Raw genomic sequence first — 17,404 nt, 5'->3', positions numbered from 1 at the left:
TCATTTTTCCACATGTATATCTTGCAGGATCACATTGGTTATACAGCCACATATATACATACAGTAATACTAGTGGCTGTTGTATTCTGCTGCCCTCCCTATCCCTCCTCCCCTCCCCTCCCCCATATCACCTCTCTCTACCCAATCTACTGTGATACATTTCTCTCTCTCACTCTTTTTTCTTTCTTTCCACCTCACACCAACATATATGTATTTTGTATAATGATGAGGGTTTCCTTACATCTTCTGTGCAGGGGAATTGCATAGGAGTTCCATAGAATTTCAATGCCACTTTTTAATTTAAATGAATGATTAAAACTGTTACCTTGTGGGGTGCAGTGGCACATGCCTGTAATCCCAGAGGGTCGGGAGCTGAGTCAGGAGGATTTTGAGTTCAAAGCCAGTCTCAGCAAAAGTGAGGCTCTAAGCAACTCAGTGAGACCCTGTCTCTAAATAAAATACAAAATAGGGCTGGGGATGTGGTTCAGTGGTTTGAGTATCCGTGAGTTCAGTCCCCATTACCATAAAAAAATAAAAGTGGAACAATCTATATATCAAATTTGTGACAAAGCCTCTCTGAATATGTATATTGTTTCTTAAATATCAGTTATATCATGGAATTTAAAGTATGTTTAGAAGCATTTTATGTTGGCATGCCCCCATCAACACAAGGTATTGAACTCAGGGCCTTGTGCATGCTGGGCAAGCACTCTACCACTGAGCCACATCCCCAGCCCTTCTTACTTTTTATTTTGAGAAGGGTCTTGCTAAGTTACCCAGGCTGGTCTTGACCTTGCCCTCCTCCTGCCTCAGCCTCCCCCACTGCATCCAGCCCAGTTCATAGCTTTGGAAAGTTGATCCCATTGAAAGAGTCTTTCATATGTAGGTTGTTTCCTATTAGATCATCCACAAGAGTGGACTCAGCCTCCCTTTTCCTTCAACGCCATTTCCTAAGAAAGGGGCCACCATGAGCCAGAGTCAGCTAGCTTTGAAGCAATTTAGTTGATACTTTCATAGTTCCTGGCCTTTAAAAGAGGCCCAAAAAATTGGAGATTTTCCTGAAGTTCATAATCAGCAGGTATTTCCAAAGTTTGTATCCTCGTTTCAGCCTCATCCTTAAGGTAGCGAGCCAGTCCAGCCAAGTAACTTCTTATGTTTTATTTCACCATTTCTAAGACACTTTAGTGTCTCTGACCCTGGAATGTGTCTTGCAGTCAGCATTAAACTATTTCAAACTTCAACCCACAGTGTTTTCTTTCCTGTGGTACATTGATTACGATGGGGTATATTGAGGTATAGTTGCAAATTCTTTTCAAGGTGACCTCAGTTAACTCTCCTAATAACCCTGTGAAATAGGAGGAGAGAGTCTTATTTCCCTGCCGTTCTTGAGGAAATGCTCTGGAGGGAGGTTTCATTCGGGGAGTTTGCTTCTGTGCCCCTCACCAAGCCTGTGTGGCTGAGCCAGCAGGTCCTCGTCCTCTACCTCAGAGTTTTCTTCAGCTGTCTTATTGGTGAGCCATTTTGTCTTTTAGGTAAGAAATCTTTTCAATATGACAGCCAAAGAGGGAAGGAAGAGATGGGTCCATGTCCTGGTGGCTGTGGGGGATGGGCAGGGAGCTGCAGGTGAGTGGGGTGACTCTGGACACGGAGGTGGTGGTGTGCAGGGGACTGGCTGCCCCGCTGGGAGCCCGGGGCCCTGCTGCTGGCCTCACTTTCCCCCTCACTGAGCGTCTAGAGGTCTGGGCTCACAAACCTTGTGGTAAACCACAAAGCTTCTCAGCATAAAGAAAGAAGAGCTCCAAGGCCTACATCTGAGGACAGTGGGTATTTTAAAAGGGTCAAGTCACCATTGTATTGTGTAATAGTGAAAAATTAGAAGAGCAAGTCCAATCTGGCCTAGTTACAGGATAGCTGTCCAATGTAATATTCTCTAGCTTGTGAAAAATCACTTACATAATTACTGTGTCAGTAATTAATGTGTCAGTAATGTTGATTTTTTAAAAGTCATTTGTATGTTAAGAAAAATCTAGAAGACTATACACTGTTAAGTGTTTATGTGGGTTAGTAGGTTTGCCAGTCATTTAAATTTTCTTCTTTAGACTTTTCTTTAAAGTTTCCCTAGTGAACATCTAGTTTGTGATATATATTCACATAGAACAGAAAAACCATCAGTTGCTTCATACTGACACTTTCAAAGCAAAAGTAATACACATGATAGTGCGTTGGTGTAAGACATCATGATTAGCAGTTACTGTTGTCTCTTTCCAAAAATATCTTTTCAGTAATTTTGTGTCCAGCTATCACCCTTAACCTTGTAAAAAGCTTCACCAAGACATCATGTTACAGCCGTGAGTTTGCACCTTGCCCTTCTTGCTTGGTTTTGCCCTCAGTGATCCTGGGTTAGCATCAGCAGATTCCCCTCTGTTCTGGTACTGGTTGCCTAGTGTCCCTGTGTATGCACAGACCTGATTTTTGTTACCTGCTCCCTATTGCTGAATATTTTTGTTTGCAAATTTGTGTCATTTATTTAAAAAAACTGAACTTTTTGTACATAGATTGTTGAACTTTTGCAAGTATAGCAATAGGGGAAATGTCTTGAAATTGCTTGAAATACCTTGAAATTGATGCCGCATTAGATGTAAATGTCAAGTATTGCCAGATCACCTCCTCAAAGGTTGCAGCACTTTATCCCTCTGTGCCATCCCATCCTTGCCCTGAGTATTATCAGACTTTACTGATTGTCATCGGGTCCCTGAGACATCTCTCCTAGTTTCACCTGCACTTTCTAAGTTAGGAGAGTGCAGACTCCATTTTTGTGTTCATTGGCCGTTGCGCTTTCACTTTGGACATCTGTCAGTTGAGGTGCTTTGCCCATTTTTTAATTGGGTGGTTTCTTTTCCTTGTTGATTGGGATAAGCTTCTTGTAAGTTAAGGACATGAGCCTTCTGTCTATCAGATATTTTGATTTCATTCTTAATTTTTTTTCACAGTAAAGTTTTAAAATCCACAGAAGTTTTAAACCTTAATATAGCAAATTTATCAGTCCTAGATCACTTCTGGCTTGTGTTTTGCTTAGAAAGCCTCCTTTTGAAGGTTATATATTTCCCTCTAGGACTTCCATGGTTTACTTTGTTCTGTTTAAATTAGGAACTGGAATTCAAGCCCCTTTCATCCCAGGCCTCAGATGTCTTGCGTATTTTATTTTCCTGTATATAACTTAAAAACACAGTGCTTTTCCCAAATTAAATAATAACTGATGGCAGCAAATAATGGAAGCATTTCTGAAACTTGTGATGAACCTCATTTCTTGGGATTCAGCATTTACAAATTGAAAAATTGTTGGTTTTATTTTCCTGGTAAATTAAAATCTAAATTCCACTCAGAAGTTCCATTGATATCATAGTTTTACTCTATGGCAATGTATTTTTTCCCCATCCCTCTGGACATTTGAATCTTTCCACAAGTGTCCAAAACCATTTGCCTCTTGTAAATATAGAGCATACTTAATTTTAAAAGTTGAGTATATATATCATTACATTAGAGATTTATAAAAGATAATGTTATGCATCTAAACTTGGGTTTCATAAATACATCCAAATGTAATGTCTCCAGATTGCCTCAGAACAGATGAGCAGGTCTCTGGCTTTCTTCATGGCTGGTTGTGTATGCAGGTGTTCTGTGGGCAGTTGAAAGGAGAAGTGCGTGAAAGGTTGTAGGAGCCCAAACTGTGAGCTGGGGAGAGGCACAGGCTGGGCCAGTTTTTTTGCTTTTCATAGTTTGGATTTTTCTTTGATGCTTTTGCTATTGGTTAGGCCATCATGTGGGTGAATTTTTTTCCTTGTTGTCACTCAGTAGATGATGATGAGCTCTGTGTTCGTCACCGGGGCACCACAGGCAGACAGTCACATGTCCCAGAACCCTCTCCTGGTCCTTGTGCTCAGAGCCTGTGTATCTCATGAGACTCCATTCAGACCCCCACTGTTGGTCAGACCCATGGCCACTCACTAGAATCATGAGATGGCTGTGAGCAACACTAAGGAACAGTCAGTGTGCATGTGATGATGGTACTGTGGCTACCTGTTGTAAGTCTTTATCTTTTAGAAGTATATAGAAAAAATTTGCACAAGTGGAATTTCTTTTCTTATTTCTTTTTTTTATTATTATTTTTACTTGTTCTACTTAGTTGTACATGACAGCAGAATGCATTTCAATTCACCGTACCAAAAACGGAGTGCAACATTTCAATTTTCTGGTTGTACACATTGTAGAGAGGCACCATTTGTGCAGTCATACATGTACCTAGGGTAATGATGTCCATCTGATTTCACCATCTTTGCTAGCTCCCATAAGCCTTCCCACTCTCCCCTTTTGCCCAATCCCATGAACTTCATGTCCAAGTACAAAGTGGGCTAGGATGACTGGGTGGCATTGCAATCCCCTGAAGGTCCTTCTTGGATGCATACACAAAGAGAGAGCGAGGGATTAAGGGGCAGGAAGGAAACACAACTTTTTCAAACACTGAGATCTGGAGTCCAGCTCCTGCCATGTAGTCAGTGACTGAATGGATAATAGTTGTTTTTACAGGACCATGTGACTGGGGCTGCTCGGCTTCCTGTGGGCCCTCAGCATCCCCATCTATAAAGCAAGGGCACAGACCAAGGGTGCTGTCAGCTTTCTGTTGCTGTGACAAAGCATCTGAGAGAATCCCCTTAAAAGGAAACAGGGTTTCTTTTGGCTCATGGCTGCATAGGTCTCAGTCCATGGCACCTTAGCCCTGTTGCTTTGGGCCTGTGGCAGCACAGTAGGACATCCTGGCAGCTGGAGCATGTGACAGAGGAGGCTGCTCACCTCTGGGAAGCAGGGTGGGGGTGGGGATGGGGGTAGGACTGGGCTGGGTCCCAATATCCCCTCAAGGGCACACCCCTAATGACCTCATTCCCTCCATTAGGCCCCACCTCCTAAAGGTTCCATTATGTCCCAAGGGCCACAGGCTGGTGACCAAGCCTTTAGCACATGGGCAATGGGGACATTTGACATCCAAACCACAATACCAAGTGATCATTAACTGGGGGCTAACCCCTGGTCACCCGGCCAACCCCTACCCACAGCCCAGGCCTGGGGAGATTGATTGCCATCTGCAGGCTACCCACTGCAGGCAGCTGCCTCAGCCAACATGGAAGTCTTTAGCAGAGGCTCTTTTTTTGGGGGGTGGGGTGGAGGTACCGGTGTTTAGTCTCATTGGTGCTTGACCACTGAGCCACATCCCCAGCCCAATTTTGTATTTAGAGTCAGGGTCTCGCTGAGTTGCTTAGTGCCTTGCCATTGCTGAAGCTGGTTTTGAACTTTTGATCCTCCTGCCTCAGCCTCCCGAGGTGCAGGGATTACAGGAGTGCACCACTGCGTTGGCCAAGAGGCTCATTTTTGGCAGTGGGGTTTCCTTGGCGAGAAAGCTGACCCTGTCCTGGGGTCATCCCCGATTTGCCCACACAGCAGGGCTGTGCCACTTTTTCTTTTCTCTGGAGAGCAACTCAATTCATACCTAGTAAACATAGCCCCACAGGTTCTCTGATTAAGAATAGTGCAGAGCTGGGGGGCAGTGGTGCATGCCTGAAACCCCAGCAACGCTGGAGGCTGAGGCTGAGGCTGGAGGATGGCATGTTTGAAGCCAACCTTAGCCATTTAGTGAGGCTCTGAGCAACTCAGTGAGACTCTGTCTCTAATGAAGTATTTTATAAAGGGCTGGGGATGTGGCTCAGTGGTAAAGCGCCCCTTGGTTCAACCCCTAGTACCAAAAGAGAGAGAGAGAGAGAGAGAGAGAGAGAGAGAGAGAGAGAGAGAGAGAGAGAGAATAGTGCAGAAATAAGGGAAAACTCAGGCTAAGACCTTAACCCTGCAAACGCAGCTGGTAGAGAAACGTGCTGACTTCAGGGCTATGGGGAGTCACCTCACCAACACTCAGGTAGCCAATGCTCTCAAAACCTGTCACCCTAAGGGCTGGGTGAGCTGCGTGGTAGAGCACTTGCCTAGCCTGTTCAAGGCCCTGGGTTCAGTGCCCAGTGCGGCAACAAAAAGAATTTCAAAACCCCATGTCATCCTCAGGTCCAGGGAGAGCGGTCAGAGCAGCCGCCTGCCCCCTGAGACTGGGCCTGGGAGGACTCACTGGGAAGATGCCAGGGGGCTCATCAAGGGTCCGGGGAATTGCCACCAGTGCGGCCAAGGTCACTCCTTGATGGCAAACTGAAACCTGTGAGCCATGTTTTCCGTGACTCTCAGGAATCCCTTCCACACCTCTGTCCTTAAAACAGGGAAGAGTAATAATGTCACTCAGTCCCTTTGTACTGCTGGGACCACAGTGGTCTTTAGAGGAGATCTCATGGCTGCCCTGGGTCACCCCTGCTTCACATCCCCTTGGTGACCAGTGGTCTCTTCCCACCTGAATGCTGTCCAGAGCCGACTCCTGGGGGGCAAGCCTTCCCCTCCACCCTCCACCAGTGCTCACCAGCTGCCCTGGGGCATGGGAGGCTGTGACCCAGGCTTGGGTAGGGCTCCCCCCTAGCCAGAGCTGTCCTGACAGCCCCAGGCTGCAGCCCCAGCCTGGAAGTGGCTGCCTGGAACAGAGCAGGAGGTTGCTCCCCGTGGCCCCTCTGGTCCCTCCCTTCCTCCTGTTGAAGGAGCATGTGAGGAATGGCTTGTCCTTAACCCTGTGCAGAAGCTTCCAAAGAAACTGCTTCAAAGCCCTGGAGCAGGGGAGGGGGTTAAAGGTTTGGAGATGGAGCCATCTGAGAACAAATGGCAGAACTTCAGAGATGAACAAGAGAGCAGGAGTTCCAAGCCTCTGTCGATGGAGTTTCTAGCAAAACAGGATGTTGGTTGCAGGAGCCGGCTGCAGGCCAGGCTCAGATGACCCCATGGAGTACCATCAGGCGATCAATGGCCACTTCAAAACTGTATCGTAAAAGAGCTTCCAGTCCTGAAGCGCAAAGTATCCCAGGGGCCTCCAGGCTAAGTGACAGAAGCAGGCACACAATGACACATGGCCTGTGACCTCACTCATGGAGAGTATAATACACTTGTACCATAGAAGTAGAAAACAATATTGTAATGATGATTATTATGATGGCCTTTCATGCTGGGTGTGATAATTGACAGCTGTCACTTTACAAATAATGTCATTCAGACGCTCCCTCTGGGCCATATTCTGGGCCATCCACTCTACCTGCCTTGCCTACCTGATCCTCACAGTGTCCCCAAGAAGCCAACACAACAAACCAGAAAGCACAATGTCCCTGCTAGCAAGTGCAGGACCTAAGTCTTGAACCCAGACACAGAGACCAACCAAATCAAATATACATGAAATATTTACTGGAATATTGGTAGAAATCTAGGAGAAGAGGCTGTGGCCTAGAAATGGGGAGGGTTGGCTTTAATCCTCAAAACCCAAAGCTGTCAAGATGGTTCAATTGACCATCCACATTAGAAACTACTCTCCAACGAAATATGCCCCAAACATTGTCAAAATACAGAAACCGATTGGGAGGAAATGGCAACCCAGTAGAACAGGAGGCACGAGGAGAAACACAGATGAGCACTATGCACGGGAGGAGGTCACTGGAACACAGCTGGCAAGCAAGCAGATGATCACAGGCTCAAATGACGTATTTTATTTATTTATTTATTTACAAAATCTAAGGATGTTGATAATATGTGCTGGGAGGGGATAGGAAGATAAGCTTTTTTCATACACTTTGGAGGCACATTTAACATTATCCATGAAACTTAAAAAATGCACGAATGCTATGCTGCCTACAACACAGAAATTTAGGTCTTGGTACGTGCCCTGGGAAGCTCCCAGAAGGAAATTCGTTTCAATGCTGTGTTAAATTATAAGACATGTACAATGAAATGGCCACTGGCAGGAAGTCTGAGGCCACAGTGAATAAGGAGGCAGGTGCTGACTGCACGTTCTTAGGACCTGTGGGTGGAAAGAAGACCCTGGACCACGTGTTTCAGCTGTGGGACACAGACACAGCCCTGAACATAGGCTGGTCCAGCGGCACTGTGTGTCTCCAGATCCACACAGTGTGGAAACCGCAGCCATCACTTGGCTTTAAGTACAGTAGCTGAGGTGATCCTCTCTTCTGGGAGGTAGGGGACCATTGGTGACTCCCTCACAAACAGATGACCAGAGCCACTTCTGGGGAGAGTCTGGGCCAGGGGGTGATGGGAGAAGAGGAATTCGATCATCTGTTTCCATTTTTCTGTGATTTGGTCCAAGTGGTAAAGTGGTGATATTTATTAATAATGGATCAAATAGGTTCATCATTGTTTTAGACTACAATTAGGTGCCTTCAAACTTTAGGCTACATGGGCACATTTGAGAACAGTTCCAGCCATTCTCTCATTCTTTGGGTCATTCCCCTCCTATGTCCTGTGAGACATTTTCTATGTGAGGCTTTAAGAAGAAGAGAATATTCTGTAAAGAAAACCTTATGATCTGTGCATTATAAAATTGAATGGGTTCATTCAGAAATCAGAAGTTCTATTGAAAGATATTTGCATGAGGCAAATAAAACCTATTTTTAGGCATCCTGGTGAAGACAAGGTTTTATCTTTATGTCTCATGTCTGTGTTTTTCTTTTGTTTTTTGTTAGAATGAAATTCATAGGTTGGCAGACCAGTCTATCAGATGTGTACCTAGATGACATTTAAATTACCCACTTTTAAATGGTAGACATTTTTTAATGAACACTGCCTGTCTGCAACTTTTTTAAAAACAGGACTGGGCTCAGGAGCCCAAATACCAATGTTAGCTGGAACATGTTCTCCAGTTTGGCCTATCCGTCAGTATCCCCTGAGGTCATCTGTTCAATGAGCTTCCTTACTCCTGCTCCCTCACTGGCTTTCATAGAAACCACATAATGTCTATGAATCAGAGACACCAATCCCACAACATTGTGTTCTTTGAGTATCCAAAGTCCCACTTTTCACTTCGCCATGCCTGAGATCGGCAGTAATATTTATCAGCAAATGTGAGATTTTCAAAGCTCCAATTCTATGTGCTCCTTTCTCAAAGAGCCTTAGGCAGGGCTATAGCATACATAAATATTAAGTAAAGGCAGTAGTTTTTAAAATGTCATCCATTGAATAGTTGACACATGTCTGAGGTACTTTTTATTTTGGAGGAGGTATTATTTAATAGGGAATTCCAACAGCTACGTAATAGTGAAATGAGAAGTCTTGCATCCATTTTATTCTTTGTGATGATTTTTATGAGTAGGGATAAGATAGTTCCTTGTTCCAATGCAGATGTTGCCCACTTCTGTAAATGGATGCGGGGTGTCACCTGCTACTTGCATGTCTGCATGTTGTGATTGACACTAATATCGTACTTGGCAGGTGGCAGAAAGTCAATACTGAAGTTAAGCTCTTGTGTTGTAGCAGCAGAGCTGAAGATCCTTGGTGTGCCACCTTCTGCAATCCATGCTGCTCTGTTCGAGTCCTTTAATGACTTCCTGGTGATGAGCATCATGGTCTCCTGGTCTTTGAGAATGGCCAAGCATTGCTCTGTGAATGTGGAAGATGGGAATGTGGAAGGCTCCAGGCAGGAGGGATCATTGATCATGTACTCTACTCCATGTGCCTCTTTAATGACCTGTTTTTCTTCTTGGGTTTTAAGGGAGACAGTGCCCTCAGACACTCTGTGCAGCTGGGAATGCAGGCTTCTGCTTCACCTTGAAGGAAGCATTAATGGTTCATTTCCAGAAGACATGAGAAGAGAGAGTGAGCCTCTGGTATCATGCAGGTTCCTTGCATTGCCCATGGGCTAGAAGAGAGAAGAGTTGCTTCATGAGATTTGATCCCCTTTTTCCTGAAGAGTTCCACACAGAGGTGAGTCCCCAGCATGTTTAGCACCATTTCAGACCCCTTTGTTGACGGAATTGAATCAGAGCCCCTGATGATGTGGAAGAGCTAAAGATGTGTTTGCTATGAATTTTCTATTTCATTTCTCAGGGCCTGAGTCAAGCTAGCCATTGTGCTGTCAGCGCATGAGCTGCTGGTCAAATGTGAGGAAGTGGTCTTGCTTTATGAAAACACCACCCTGATTCAGTGAGCCAGAGGCAGCCTGCAGTCCCTGTTTTCCTGTAAAGGCAGATTGCTGTGGATGGCCTCTGGCCTGGTCATGCAGCCCTGCTCAGAGTAGGGGATTGAGGGTCCAGGCAGATCCCTAGTTCCTTTGGACCTTTATTGCCATTGGGCCGCCCCAGGGTCCTTGGACTCTACCTGGTCTTCTGGCCTGGGTCAGGGGATGTGAGGTTTGGAATCTCCCCTCTGTCGCAGGATCCCAGGCCCCCTACCACTTGAAGGCAGCACATCCTTCCCTAATTGTGTTAGAGGGGGAGACTTCTCCCACCATCCTCATCCATGCTCATCCCACATTGTGTAGCTTGACACCTGAGGACCTTTATTCATCGACTTAGTGGTTAGTGGTGACGGTTGCTAAGACTAAGTGACTCTTTCAAGTCACATCACTTGCATGGTAGGGCTAGAGCATGGATCTTCCTCATTGATTTCATGGGACTCTCTCATGGAAACTGGGACTGCCTCCTAAACACATACTCTACATTTGGAGTGTCAAAATTCTTGGCACTGCCTCCTTGGCAAGTGTATCTTGTCTTCTACGTGGGAATTTCACAGATATTTTCCTTTGGTTTGTGGAGGTCATGCAGAAGGGATTTCATTTGAAATAGCCCAAACAAGAAATACCAGTTGTCTTTTTCACACATGGATGTGTGTAGTGAACACCCCTTTCTGTGTGCTTGCATGAGTTGCTCCTTTGAATTTGTTGAAGAATGGTTGGCTGGGGAGCAAGGTGACGAGAGATGGATATCAATGCTTGTCCAGTATTCTGAAGTGAGGAATGTATTGAGGATGTGAAGGCTTTTCTAGCCAGTTCCTGTGGCTCAGTCAGGGATCAGTCAGAGGATTCTGTCTGGTAGACTCTTTGGAGCAGATATCAAAGTGGCCTGATCTTACCCTGTCCAGGACTGAATGCTGAGCTTGAGTGGGAGCTTCTTGTCATTTCAAGCATTTCCATGAGTCTGTCCTCTGTTCTCTTGTATCCAAGCAGTTTCTAACAGGAAAGCAGAACAAAAATTGAAAGCATGGTGATTGATTATTTATACCAATGTTATTTCAATCAACTTTGTATAATACGAAATTAACTTTCTGCTAGTAAGGTTTCATATGTGAGGAAATAATGAAAATATTGGGGTTAGGGGATGAGAATATGCAAATCAAACATTTTTGAGCACCAAGACCCGTTTTTTGTTTTTGTTTTTGTTTTTTTAACTTAAATAATACAGTGCCAGAGGACCACACCTGCCATTCAGCCTCAACAACCTCCAGGTCCAGGCTCCAGGTGGCCCATTCCACCAGGGTGTGTGGGACCACACTGTCCTGGGATGAGAGAGCAGTACCCAGGGATGTTGTCATCTCACAGAGTAGATATTGCCAGAGACAGTGGGAGCTAGTGGCACACGAGGAAGGGAACAGCTCTCAGGATGGGAAGAGGGGCCGCTTCGGGACTCAACGGGCATGGCACGAGGCTGCTGGGTGTGGTGTTGGCCTGGGCCCGCTGAGTGGGGCAGATCCGTGGTCTGTGTCCCTCTACCCTCCTCTGTAGCCTGTGTTGGCAGCAGATCAGGGAATTGGGGTCAGAAGTGCTCCCAGTAACACAGGCACCACCCCCACAGTGTGTGCCTAGCCCTTTCCCCACCTGGCCTGGCCTGGCGCTTGTCTTGCTTCAGGGCTGAGACCCTACAGTCTCTGATGAGGGTGTCTGCGGTCCAGATCCAACCTGCATGGCCAACATGCTCAGACCTTCAGCTGGGTCCTAGGCCGCTGCAACCAAACCCTGTAACTGGGTGGCCGACAACAGAGGAAGTGTCTTCCGTTGAGCTCCAGAAGCTCAACACGTTAGGTGTTGGGCTGTCCCAGTGCCATAACTCCTCCCAGGTTTCTAGGGGACTGTCCCCCCAACTCTCCCAGCCCTTCCCACTCTCCTACTGCTGTCCATGATCTGTGGTTCCCGTATGGGCATCCCCTCCTGACTCCATCCTCACTTAGGCTATATCCCCAAGTCTCCCTGGTCTCTGGGTGCAGACTCCCCTCTTCCTACAAGAATATCAGATATTGGATTTGTGCCCAGTTGATGCTTTATTCCATCATGTGAGCTCTTAGCTTCATCCCTGTGCAAAGACTCTTTTTCCACACAAGTTCGCACGACTTTTGGCTAAGAATTTTCAGGGGACACTTTTCTAATGAGTACACTTTCCTTCCTTCAGATCTCCCCCCAGTGAGCATTCCTCGCACCCTTGTCCTAGTTCCTTTATGGCAGGTTCCCTCCTTATGGCTGAGAGGACCTAGTGACCCCTGGATTCACACATTGTCTTTAATCACTAACACACTGCAGAATTCTCCATGGGACTGCGGTGTTTTGCATTAGAACCCACCCCCTGACCTCTAAAAGTGGTCTGGACAATTGGGTTGGCTCCCTCCCTCCTGAACCTCTTTGATGCCCTTTGAAGTAAGTTATTTTTTTGGGTTTCTCCCACAGTAGGCAAGTCCTTGGATCCCCTGCTAGAAAGTCTTCTGGCCTGAAGGTCAGATGTGTCCAGATGTTGACTTGAAGGATATCAGCTCCTAGAAGCCCTCATCCTGGCTGCAGTGTTTCCTCCCCTCAATGCAAAGCAAGAAAGTGCAGTTGGCCCTGCACCCATTCTTCTGCATCTGCAGTTGGCCCTGCACCCATTCTTCTGCATCCATGGTCCCCACCAGCTGGAAATCCAAACTATCAGGAAAGGAGTTGTGCTCTCTGGACAGATTCTTCTCTCCTCATTGTTTCCTGGATCTTACAGTGTTACAGAGAATGACACTGTCCTTTCATTGTATTAGGTGTCAGAAGTCATCTGGAGATAATGGAAGTGCTACAGGAAGAAGATATGCAGCCTTTAGATGCAAATACTCGGGCATTTTTGTAAGAGACTTGAGCCTGTGTGGACTGGTGTTTTGGGCGGACTTTGAACAAATCTCCCTTGGATTTCTTGTAATGTTTCTGGTTTCTGGACTTGGAAGTGTTCAGGACTTGTGTGTGAGTCAGCCTCATGGGGATGTGATAGGGGGGCAGTCGGAGCTGTTGTGCAGAACCTCAGTGATGGCTTGTAAGTCCACATGCAACACTGCAAGCAGGAGCCGACAAGGGAGTCCTCTCCCCATGTGTTCAGCTTAACTCTTGTCTTATCCAAAATCATGACTTGTGAAATGTTGCAGAAATGGAGTCATGCCAAAAGTTGGGATGTTCTGGGGAGCATGGGCTGTCATTCTATTCTGTCTCTGCATTCTGATGTGTTAGCAGGTGGGAACTTGAAGATGTGCTTAGGCCATGGATTCTCCTTCCCTGGGAAGGGGCTTCTCAAAGCAGCCCTTGTCCCTGTTTCACCTGCTTCCCCAGGAGGACACAATAAGAACGTTCTTACAAGTTGGCCCCCGGTCTTGGTCTTCCAGCCTCCCAAGTTTGAGAAATAAAATCTGTGCTATGAATTACCCAGTGTCTTGTATTCTGCCATCACAACACGAACTATGCTAAGATAAGTCAATCAGCAGTCTCCCAAGTGTTTACATTGTGGTAATTGACACCAAACATCCGTTTTTGTAATTAAACCATTTTGGAGGACACAGTTGAGTGGCATTAACCATGTTTATGTTGGTATAGGCGTCACCACCATGCATCTCCAGAACTAACTCTTGCCATCAATGCTGAATTCTAGTGCCCTTGAGGCCCAGGAAAAGAACATTGTACTTTATCTTTTTATGAACCTGATAATTGAGAATCTGAGATAAGTGAAGTCCTACAAAATTTGCCTTTCTCTGGACAGGATCATTTTCAAGGGATGCAGATCACCCCCACTCGTGGGCATACCAGGTCCACTGCCAACTCTGCGGGTGTTTCAGTGCACTCTCAGTGACAGTGGTGACTGTGTGCACATGAGCTGTGTGTCCAGCTCAGATCCCAGGATCTAGGGTCTTTGGTTCCACGCAGCCTGTAGGTTGCCTCCTCCTCCAGGTCTCTGCAGGCCAGTGGCACGAAGGCCCTGGGCCTGGTGGTTTCTTTAGGTGAGTGCAATACGTGTCCACAGTGCCGTGGGTCATCATGGACTATAAATAGAAGCAATGCCTGGATACTCCTGGGATCTCAGTGGGCTCAGCCTGTGTGCTGAGAATTGTTGTGACTTCCTAATTAATGGGCCCCCAGAATCCCAGAGAAAAGGGCAAGTCCAGAGCCAGTGGAACCTCAGTGTCTCTGAGAGAACTTTTGGGGTGGGGGGCCGGGATACATTGATGTGATGTCTCTGATGCAGAGTCACGTGCTTCGAATCCAGGTAGAGGTGCTCAGGAGCAGCCTGGGCTGGCACGTGGGTTCCCCACCTCCACACCTGTGGAACATCTTGGGGCTCTGAGAAGCACAGCAGCCTGACCACGTGAGGGCATCTGCTGTCTGCATACAGTGAGCTGGGTTTTCTTCACGTCTCTCAGCAATTCCACATAACACCAGCTCTGAACCCAGAGTCCTGGGCACTTAGTTGAGGCTCAGTCAGCTCCTACTTCTCTCTACCTGACAGAGCCCTCCTGGCTCCCTCTGTACTCATTGCGTTGAAGATGAAAACCTGGAGGGTGGGACTTCCCGTCATCCAGAAGTTCCCAAACACATTCCACTGTGTCATTTGTTCCTGGAACCCAAATGGTTGGGGTGGGCCACAAGCACCCTGGCCTCCATGTGTGGGAACCATGGTAGTATAATCAAGAGACAGCAAGGAGAGGGGTTGGACTGATCAGTGCAGATGGCAGGGCAGAGTACAGAGTGGAATGGAGAGTTCTCACCCGGGGTGATTGTTGTGATGTGCACAAATGCTCTGCTGGTGCTGGGGTGCCCCCATGGTTCCCAGGGTCTTGAAAGGCTACAGATGCCCACAGAGTGTTCTCGGATGCACATAGTGGGAGGCCCATTGCTCACTACGTGCCTGTGGAAGAAGTAGGAGGCCCCCTTAGTGTGGAGGTGCCATCTAGAAGGCAGCCTCACTTCTCTGAAAAACTTGATTGGAAAAAAAGGGTACGGACCTGTGCCCAAAGGGCCATATATGCTCCTGGAAGTTGGTGGTGGAAACAGTTCTCCATCCATTAATCACTCCCTCACTCACTAATGTCCTTGTGTCCCTGAGAAAGGCTCTCCCTTTCCTGGTTTTCCTGAATAGAAATCCTCTTGCATCTTGGGTGAATAGGGTTATGCATTGTGCAGAGGGTGTTGGTCCACTGAACATCTTAGAGACTGTCCTTTATGGAGCCTAATGATCCTCATTGGGGAATGAGGCCAGGGTCCTAACTGTGGTTAGTGTGAGGACACCCTGGGTTCAGAGAGGGAAAGAAGGACAGGGGAAACTCAGATGTCCCTTCATGGCCCCTGGAGTTAGAGGACTTACCCCTTTGCACCTGGGATCGGGAGACCTCATTTCCTCGAGGACACGCACACTCAGGTGTAGGTCTTGAGTGTGGGTTCCTTTCTGGGGTCCAGGGCTGTTGTTAGCCACCAGGAATGACGGTGCTCTCCATGCTGAGTGGAGCCAGTTTTGCCAGGAAAGAGAGCCCATGGTCACACCTTGTCCAAAGCATCCCACGCCAGGGGTCCCCCATCCCTACATTCCTGTCCTGAAAGGAAGCCCCTGAGAGGCAAGGTGGGTCCAACCACCTCCCATGTGTTCACTCATCACTGTGTTCCAGCAGTCACCCCAGTTAACAGTCCTGATGGGATTGGATGTGGCTCAGATGTCACGCTCATGAGCTCTACCCTGCTACAGGTGCAGTTCTGCAGTGGGAGAAACTCAAAACCTAAAAACACATGCACATGAAAGAAAAGAGCAAGAGCCAGAGCCCAAACAGGCCAGGTGTGGCAAAGACAGCTGGAGTGCCTAGGTGGGGACTCAGAATTATGTCAGTGGGGTGGCACTGCTGCTGGCACCAGCATGATAACCGAGAGCCAGCCCTGCTCATTTTTGGGAGCAGTGTGTTGGGGAAGGCAGCAGAAATTGAGAGGCGGGATTGAGTTTGGCCCTAGGAGGAGGTTGGGTAAAAGGCCAGTGTGGGTTGGAGGGCCTGGGCAGATAGAGAGAGGCCAGGGCACACCCCAAAGCCTGGAGACTGCACTTGATGTCCAGGGTTGTGGAACACCACCTCCCCTCTTACTCACAACTGAGAGCAAGGGGCATTGATAAGTTCAGGTTGTGTGTGGCTGCATCCAAGGTGGCTCGGCTAGGCACCTCTGTTTCCTTGACTCAGGAGGCTGGGAGTCCAGGCTCCACTGAGGCTCAGCTGGGAGGATCGGAGTCTGAGTTTAAGGCTGTGTTCCTGGTGGGATCCATGTTGGCTGAGCCTCAGTGTTTTTGTGATGAGAGGACGGGTGAGTGTCATGTCTTTATCACAGGACACACTTGTTAAATGGACTTGTTTGCTCTGAGGAGGAAAGAGAGAGGGGGGAGTGGTGCTGGAGACAGGGATGCAGACAGGGGTCATGGACTTGGCATAACTCAGTCTTGGAGGTGATATCCCATCACCTGTACCCACTTCATTTCCCATGAATCCAGAGGTTGAGCCCCCTTGAGGTGAGGGGTGAAGTGGTTCTGGGCAGCAGGATGCTGTGGTACCTCGGAGTCTCTGTGAGACCCAACACTAGACACACTTGGCCCTTTTGAAATCTTAGGAGAAGCCTTGGGAAGTTGTATGGCAGAGGGGAGCAGCCTCTGCATCTCAGTCACCTCCAACTTGCCATGATGTAGAATGGGAACTGCAGCCACGATGGGACGGACATGGGCCACGTCCCTGTGTGGGACACAGGCCTGATTGAGTTGGGGTGCATTCTTTGTCTCTCCCCTTCTTGTGATTGTCCCATCTCTACGTTTGTGCTTTAGCCACCTGTGAGTCCCATCTCTGGTTTCAGAGAGAATAGAGGGTGTTATGGGCCAATAGACACAATAAACCCTAGAGATTAGATGCTACCCTACTTTCCAGAAAAGACTGGGCACACCATGAGTGGCACAATGATGGGACCAGGGTCCAAAAGCTGCTGAGAGGGAAGGACTGGTTGTGAATGCATTTGTGAAGGCTCCAAGCTGGAATTCTGTTGGCACCAAGCAGGGCAGATGCTGGTGGGGGTATTTGGGTAGTTGTTGGTGAACACCTGCGCACCTGAGATGGGTAGGCATGGAGGAGAAATCAGCAGCCCATAGGGTTTTTGAAAGTGGTCTTATGTGAAAAGAGGCTCAGGTATGGGCACAGGAAATGACATCATTGCCTTGAC

General features: G+C 47.4%; 1 protein-coding gene and 1 long non-coding RNA gene across 2 annotated transcripts in view; both read left to right on the top strand.

Moving 5' to 3' along the window:
- The window catches only part of LOC308632293, a 43,680-nt gene extending 30,910 nt beyond the window's left edge, over positions 1-12,770 (top strand). Inside the window, exons 2-3 of the long non-coding RNA XR_014018495.1 lie at positions 9,780-9,888; positions 12,617-12,770. This is a non-coding gene — a long non-coding RNA (uncharacterized lncRNA). The remainder of the gene's footprint in view (positions 1-9,779; positions 9,889-12,616) is intronic.
- LOC308632459 (uncharacterized protein) overlaps positions 1-17,404 on the top strand; it is a gene marked incomplete at its 5' end in the record, with an annotated part of 93,417 nt that overhangs the window by 64,180 nt on the left and 11,833 nt on the right. The window lies entirely within an intron of this gene.

This window comes from Spermophilus citellus (assembly GCF_964194105.1).
Source record: "Spermophilus citellus genome assembly, chromosome: 13".
Classification (NCBI taxonomy): domain Eukaryota; kingdom Metazoa; phylum Chordata; class Mammalia; order Rodentia; family Sciuridae; genus Spermophilus; species Spermophilus citellus.
Note: the sequence above shows the minus strand (reverse complement) of the source record. Positions and strands in the feature narration are given on the sequence as shown.